Source organism: Melanerpes formicivorus, unplaced genomic scaffold, assembly GCF_026170545.1.
Source record: "Melanerpes formicivorus ecotype bairdi unplaced genomic scaffold, bMelFor1.0.p_v2 SCAF_217, whole genome shotgun sequence".
Classification (NCBI taxonomy): domain Eukaryota; kingdom Metazoa; phylum Chordata; class Aves; order Piciformes; family Picidae; genus Melanerpes; species Melanerpes formicivorus.
This window is the reverse complement of record NW_027142569.1, coordinates 372,501-378,653: the sequence shown is the minus strand read 5'-3', so window position 1 is coordinate 378,653 and position 6,153 is coordinate 372,501.

Below are 6,153 nucleotides of genomic sequence, written 5' to 3'. Positions count from 1 at the left end.
CAGCCGGCAGCCGCTTCGGTGAACGTCACCCGGGAGGAGACTGGGGCCCTCCCGGGACCGTCCCGGGAAGACGACGTTCGGCACGAGATCCCGGCCGCGGCCGGAGCGGCTCGAATCCCCGCGGTCCCGGCAGCAGCCGGAGCCGCTCGCCGTTCGGGCTCCCGGCACCCTACGGATCCGGCGACTCGTTCGCGGGCGGCGGGGGGAGGCAGTGAAGGAGGTGCGGGCAGAAGCGGCAGCGGAGGCGGAGGGGGGGGGGCTCGAAGACAGCTGGCAGCCGCTTCGGTGAACGTCACCCGGCCGGCGACCGCGGCCGTTCCGGGGCCGTCCCGGGAAGCCTGCGACAGGCACGGGGTCCCGGCCTCGGCCGGACCCGCACTGGGTGCCGCCGCCTCGGGCTCTCGGGACGGTATGGATCCGCCGACTCGTTCGCCGGCAGCGGGGGGAGGCAGTGGAGGGGGTGCGGGGAGAAGCGGCAGCGGAGGCGGAGGCGGGGGGGGGCTCGAAGACAGCCGGCAGCCGCTTCGGTGAACGTCACCCGGGAGGCGACCGGGACCGGCCCGGGAAGCCATCGTCCGGCCCGGGATCCCGGCCGCGGCCGGACCGGCTCGAATCCCCGCGGCCCCGGCACGGGGGAGGCCCAAAGACTGGCGGCAGCCGCTTCGCTGAACGTCACCCGGCCGGCGACCGGGGCCGTCCCGGGGCCGTCCCGGGATGCCGGCTTCCGGCACGGGGTCCCGGGCGCGGCCGGAGCGGCTCGAAGCCCCGCGGTCCCGGCAGCAGCCGGAGCCGCTCGCCGTTCGGGCTCCCGGCACCCTACGGATCCGGCGACTCGTTCGCCGGCGGCGGGGGGAGGCAGTGGAGGCGGTGCGGGGAGAAGCGGCAGCGGAGGCGGAGGGGGGGCGGGGGGGACGATAGTGGCGGGGGGCGGGGGGTGCTCGAAGGCAGCCGGCAGCCGGTTCGGTGAACATTCGCCGGGGCGGGGGGGGCGACCTGTCCGTGCCCGGGGCAGCCCCGGGAAGCCGGCAGCCAGCACGGGGTCCCGGCAGCACCTGTTCCCTGCCCTGGGACTTGCCGTGCCCGGCGGCCGGTTGCCGGGTGGGGGGAGCGATGAGAGGCGGGGCGCAGCGGCCGGGGCAGCGCCGGGCGGCAGCGGGGGGCTGGGCGGGTGGGGTAGGCGTCGAGCGGCAAGCCCTCGGCTGCAGCGAATGTTCGGCGGTGCGGGGGGGGGGGGGGACGGGACGACACGTTGGGGGCGCCGAGTCCGAGCCACCCCCGGCCCCAGGGGCGGCCGGAGGGGGAGGCCGGTGCCTGTCCCTGGGAGCTGCTGGGCGCCGGATGGCCGAGGGTGCGTCAGAAGCCGCCCGAGCGGTCGAGCAGGTCCTTCAGAAAGGCCTAGGGTGGCTTCGAGGGCCCCGGGAGCAGTCGAGGGAGGCCTCCAGGCAGGTCTGGAGTGGATGGGAGGCCTTCCAAAGCAGACAAGGGAGGCTGCCAGCAGGGCCTAGGCTGGCACTGCAGCCTGTAAATGGTTGGGGGGGGGGCCTCTGGTGCGGCCTGGAGTCTCTGGGTGGCGTCCAGAGAGGTGCAAAAGATCCTCTGGTGCGGCCTGTGGTGGCTGAGAAGCCTGCAGAGCGTGCGGGGGAGGCTTCTGGTGCGGCCTGGGGTGGTTCGGAAGCCTGCAGAGCGTGCGGGAGAGGCTTCCGGTGCGGCCTGGGGTGGCTGAGAAGCCTGCAGAGCGTGCGGGGGAGGCTTCTGTTGGGGCCTGGGGTGGCTGAGAAGCCTGCAGAGCGTGCGGGAGAGGCTTCTGGTGCGGCCTGGGGTGGCTGAGAAGCCTGCAGAGCGTGCGGGAGAGGCTTCTGCTGCGGCCTGGGGTGGCTGAGAAGCCTGCAGAGCGTGCGGGGGAGGCTTCTGGTGCGGCCTGGGGTGGCTGAGAAGCCTGCAGAGCGTGCGGGAGAGGCTTCTGCTGCGGCCTGGGGTGGCTGAGAAGCCTGCAGGGCGTGCGGGAGAGGCTTCTGCTGCGGCCTGGGGTGGGTCGGAAGCCTGCAGAGCGTGCGGGGGAGGCTTCTGGTGCGGCCTGGGGTGGCTGAGAAGCCTGCAGAGCGTGCGGGAGAGGCTTCTGTTGGGGCCTGGGGTGGGTCGGAAGCCTGCAGAGCGTGCGGGAGAGGCTTCTGTTGGGGCCTGGGGTGGCTGAGAAGCCTGCAGAGCGTGCGGGGGAGGCTTCTGGTGCGGCCTGGGGTGGCTGAGAAGCCTGCAGAGCGTGCGGGGGAGGCTTCTGGTGCGGCCTGGGGTGGCTGAGAAGCCTGCAGAGCGTGCGGGGGAGGCTTCTGCTGCGGCCTGGGGTGGGTCGGAAGCCTGCAGAGCGTGCGGGAGAGGCTTCTGTTGGGGCCTGGGGTGGCTGAGAAGCCTGCAGAGCGTGCGGGGGAGGCTTCTGCTGCGGCCTGGGGTGGGACGGAAGCCTGCAGAGCGTGCGGGAGAGGCTTCTGCTGCGGCCTGGGGTGGCTGAGAAGCCTGCAGAGCGTGCGGGAGAGGCTTCTGTTGGGGCCTGGGGTGGCTGAGAAGCCTGCAGAGCGTGCGGGGGAGGCTTCTGCTGCGGCCTGGGGTGGCTGAGAAGCCTGCAGAGCGTGCGGGAGAGGCTTCTGCTGCGGCCTGGGGTGGCTGAGAAGCCTGCAGAGCGTGCGGGAGAGGCTTCTGCTGCGGCCTGGGGTGGCTGAGAAGCCTGCAGAGCGTGCGGGAGAGGCTTCTGCTGCGGCCTGGGGTGGCTGAGAAGCCTGCAGAGCGTGCGGGAGAGGCTTCTGCTGCGGCCTGGGGTGGCTGAGAAGCCTGCAGAGCGTGCGGGGGAGGCTTCTGCTGCGGCCTGGGGTGGCTGAGAAGCCTGCAGGGCGTGCGGGAGAGGCTTCTGCTGCGGCCTGGGGTGGCTGAGAAGCCTGCAGAGCGTGCGGGAGAGGCTTCTGCTGCGGCCTGGGGTGGGTCGGAAGCCTGCAGAGCGTGCGGGGGAGGCTTCTGCTGCGGCCTGGGGTCTCTGGGTGGCCTCTAGAGAGGTGCAAAAGACCCTCTGGGTTGGGCTGGGGTGGCTCTTGGACCCCTGCCACACAGTGGAGAGCGGCCTCCGGCCCGCCACCTGTGTCCCTGTGTGCCTGAGTGCCTGTGTCCCTGTGTCCCTGTGTCCCTGAGTGCCTGAGTGCCTGTGTCCCTGTGTCCCTGTGTCCCTGAGTGCCTGAGTGCCTGAGTGCCTGTGTCCCTGTGTCCCTGTGTCCCTGTGTCCCTGAGTGCCTGAGTGCCTGTGTCCCTGTGTCCCTGTGTCCCTGAGTGCCTGAGTGCCTGAGTGCCTGTGTCCCTGTGTCCTTGTGTCCCTGTGTCCCTGTGTCCCTGTGTGCCTGAGTGCCTGTGTCCCTGTGTCCCTGTCTGTGTACCTGTGTGCGAGAGTGTCCGGCACGCCACCCAGCGGCGGCGGGCAAGCAGGTAGGCGGGTGGGCGGGCCGGCGAGGGCCAGTGTGAGTTTGGGGGGTGGGAGGGGAGGCGGCAGCTGGAAGCGTCAGAGGAGGGGGCGTGGCTCCGGCTGGCCCCGGGAGCAGGTTCCCGGGACCGGGACCGGCTGGACCCGGCGGGTGGTTGATCCCGGGGCGGGGGGCAGAGGCGGCGGGAAGCGGCAGCTGCGTGTGCGGCGGGGGGGTGGAGGGCGAACCGCGGCGGGAAGCGGATGCTTCAGAGCAGGTTACGGGGGCGGGGACGGACGACACCACCTGTCCCCGCCCCGGGACGGGCTGGACCCGGCGCCCTGGACCCGGCGCCGTGTACCCGCCGCCGCCCCCGCCGCCGCCCCCCTCCGCCACCCCGGGACCCCGACGTTTTTTGGCGCCCGCGCCTTTTTTTGCTCCCCGCCTGCCCACGCTGCCCCGGGCCCTCCCCCGGGGCGGGGCGGGAGGGAGGGACGGACGGACGGGTAGCCGGGGATCTCCGAGCGCGCGCCACCAGACCGAGGCGGGTCCCGGCGGCGGGCGGCGGCGGCGGCGGCGGCGGCGGCGGCGGCAGCAGCAAGCGACGGCGGGGGGGGCAGGCTAGGGAGAGAGGGGGAGCGGCATGCGGTAGGGCTGGGGGGTTTGTTTCGGGGGGGAGGGGTGGGGGGGGGGTGGCAGCGGTCAGCGAGAGCGGGGAGAGGGGGAGCGGCATGCGGTAGGGCTGGGGTGTTTTTGGGGTGGGGGCGTTGGGGGGATTAGCGGGCGGGCGGGCAGCCCAGCCAAGCGGCAAGCCGGGGGGCGGGCGAGGGCGGCTTTAGGGCCGGAGGAGCGGAGCGCAACCTCCCCCGTGCAGGCTCCAGCGTGGAGAGCAGCAAGTTTTGGGGGACGGGGGACGACGGACGGGAGGGGCAGCGGCGAGAGGCTAGCTGCGGCAAGGGGCACCGGCACGGCCGCCCTAACAGCGCCGCCTCGGTCGCAGGGGTTAGAGAGCAGCCGGGCAGCCCGGGAGGGAAGCGGCAGCCCGCGTCGCGATCCCCCCTCCAGGGGACAATGTGGGAAGGGGAAGCCGCGGCGGCTTTGGCGGGGGGTGCCCAGCTGCTAGCGGCTTCGGGGGGCAGTTAGCGGCGGCGGGGGGGGGGGGAGATGGGTCGCGGCAGCGGCAAGAGATAACGGCGGGCGGGGGGGCTCCGTGCAAAGCGGTAACGGGAGCCGGGGGGTGTGGGGAGCTGGGGGTGGCAGCAGCGGCAAGAGGCAACGTCGGGAGGGGGGGCTCCGCGCAAACCGGTAACGGGGGCCGGGGGGTGTGGGGGGGGGCGGTGGTGGCCGCGGCAAGAGGCAACGGCAGGCGGGGGGGCTCCGCGCAAACCGGCAGCGGGGGGGGGGGGCGGGGGTAGCGGCAAGAGGCAACGGCGGGAAGGGGGGGCTCCGCGCAAACCGCTAACGGGAGCCGGGGGGTGTGGGGAGCTGGGGGTGGCAGCAGCGGCAAGAGGCAACGTCGGGAGGGGGGGGCTCCGCGCAAACCGGTAACGGGGGCCGGGGGGTGTGGGGGGGGGGCGGTGGTGGCCGCGGCAAGAGGCAACGGCAGGCGGGGGGGCTCCGCGCAAACCGGCAGCGGGGGGGGGGCGGGGGGTAGCGGCAAGAGGCAACGGCGGGAAGGGGGGGCTCCGCGCAAACCGGCAGCGGGGGGGGGGGCGGGGGGTAGCGGCAAGAGGCAACGGCGGGAAGGGGGGGCTCCGCGCAAACCGGCAGCGGGGGGGGGGGCGGGGGTAGCGGCAAGAGGCAACGGCGGGAAGGGGGGGCTCCGCGCAAACCGGCAGCGGGGGGGGGGCGGGGGTAGCGGCAAGAGGCAACGGCGGGAAGGGGGGGCTCCGCGCAAACCGGCAGCGGGGGGGGGCGGGGGTAGCGGCAAGAGGCAACGGCGGGAAGGGGGGGCTCCGCGCAAAGCGGCAGCGGGGGGGGGGCGGGGGTAGCGGCAAGAGGCAACGGCGGGAAGGGGGGGCTCCGCGCAAACCGGCAGCGGGGGGGGGCGGGGGTAGCGGCAAGAGGCAACGGCGGGAAGGGGGGGCTCCGCGCAAACCGGCAGCGGGGGCGGGGGGGGAGGCGGTCAGGAGCGGGGGGAGATTTCTAGAGATGCCGGCAGACCTTCTCCCCGGAGAACAGCGCTGTTGAAGAAAAGACTGCTTCAGAACACAACCTTTAATGAAAGACGCTCGATGAAAACAACACTTAATAAAAGAAGGTTTCATGCCGACTGCCTCTCTTCATTTACGCCGCCGCGGGGGGGGGGGGGTTGGGGGGGGGGGGGGGGGTTGGGGGCCGGGCGGGCGATACCAGGCGGCCCTCGTCCCGGGGACCACGTCTACCCCGCGGTTCCAGCCTCCGCGCGCTAAGTGCCCGCCCGGCCGCGGGGAGCACGTCTACCTCCTGCCGCACGGCTCAGTGCACTAAGTCCCCCCCTCGCCATGGAGAGCACGTCTACCTGCCAGCTCAGGGAGAGCACGTCTACTCACCGAGGGAGAGCACGTCTACCTCCTCGGGAAGGAGAGCACGTCTACCTCCTGGGAAGGAGAGCACGTCTACCTCCTCGGGAAGGAGAGCACGTCTACCTCCTGGGAAGGAGAGCACGTCTACCTCCTCGGGAAGGAGAGCACGTCTACCTGCCGCCGCACGGCTCAGTGCACTAAGTCCCCCCCTCGCC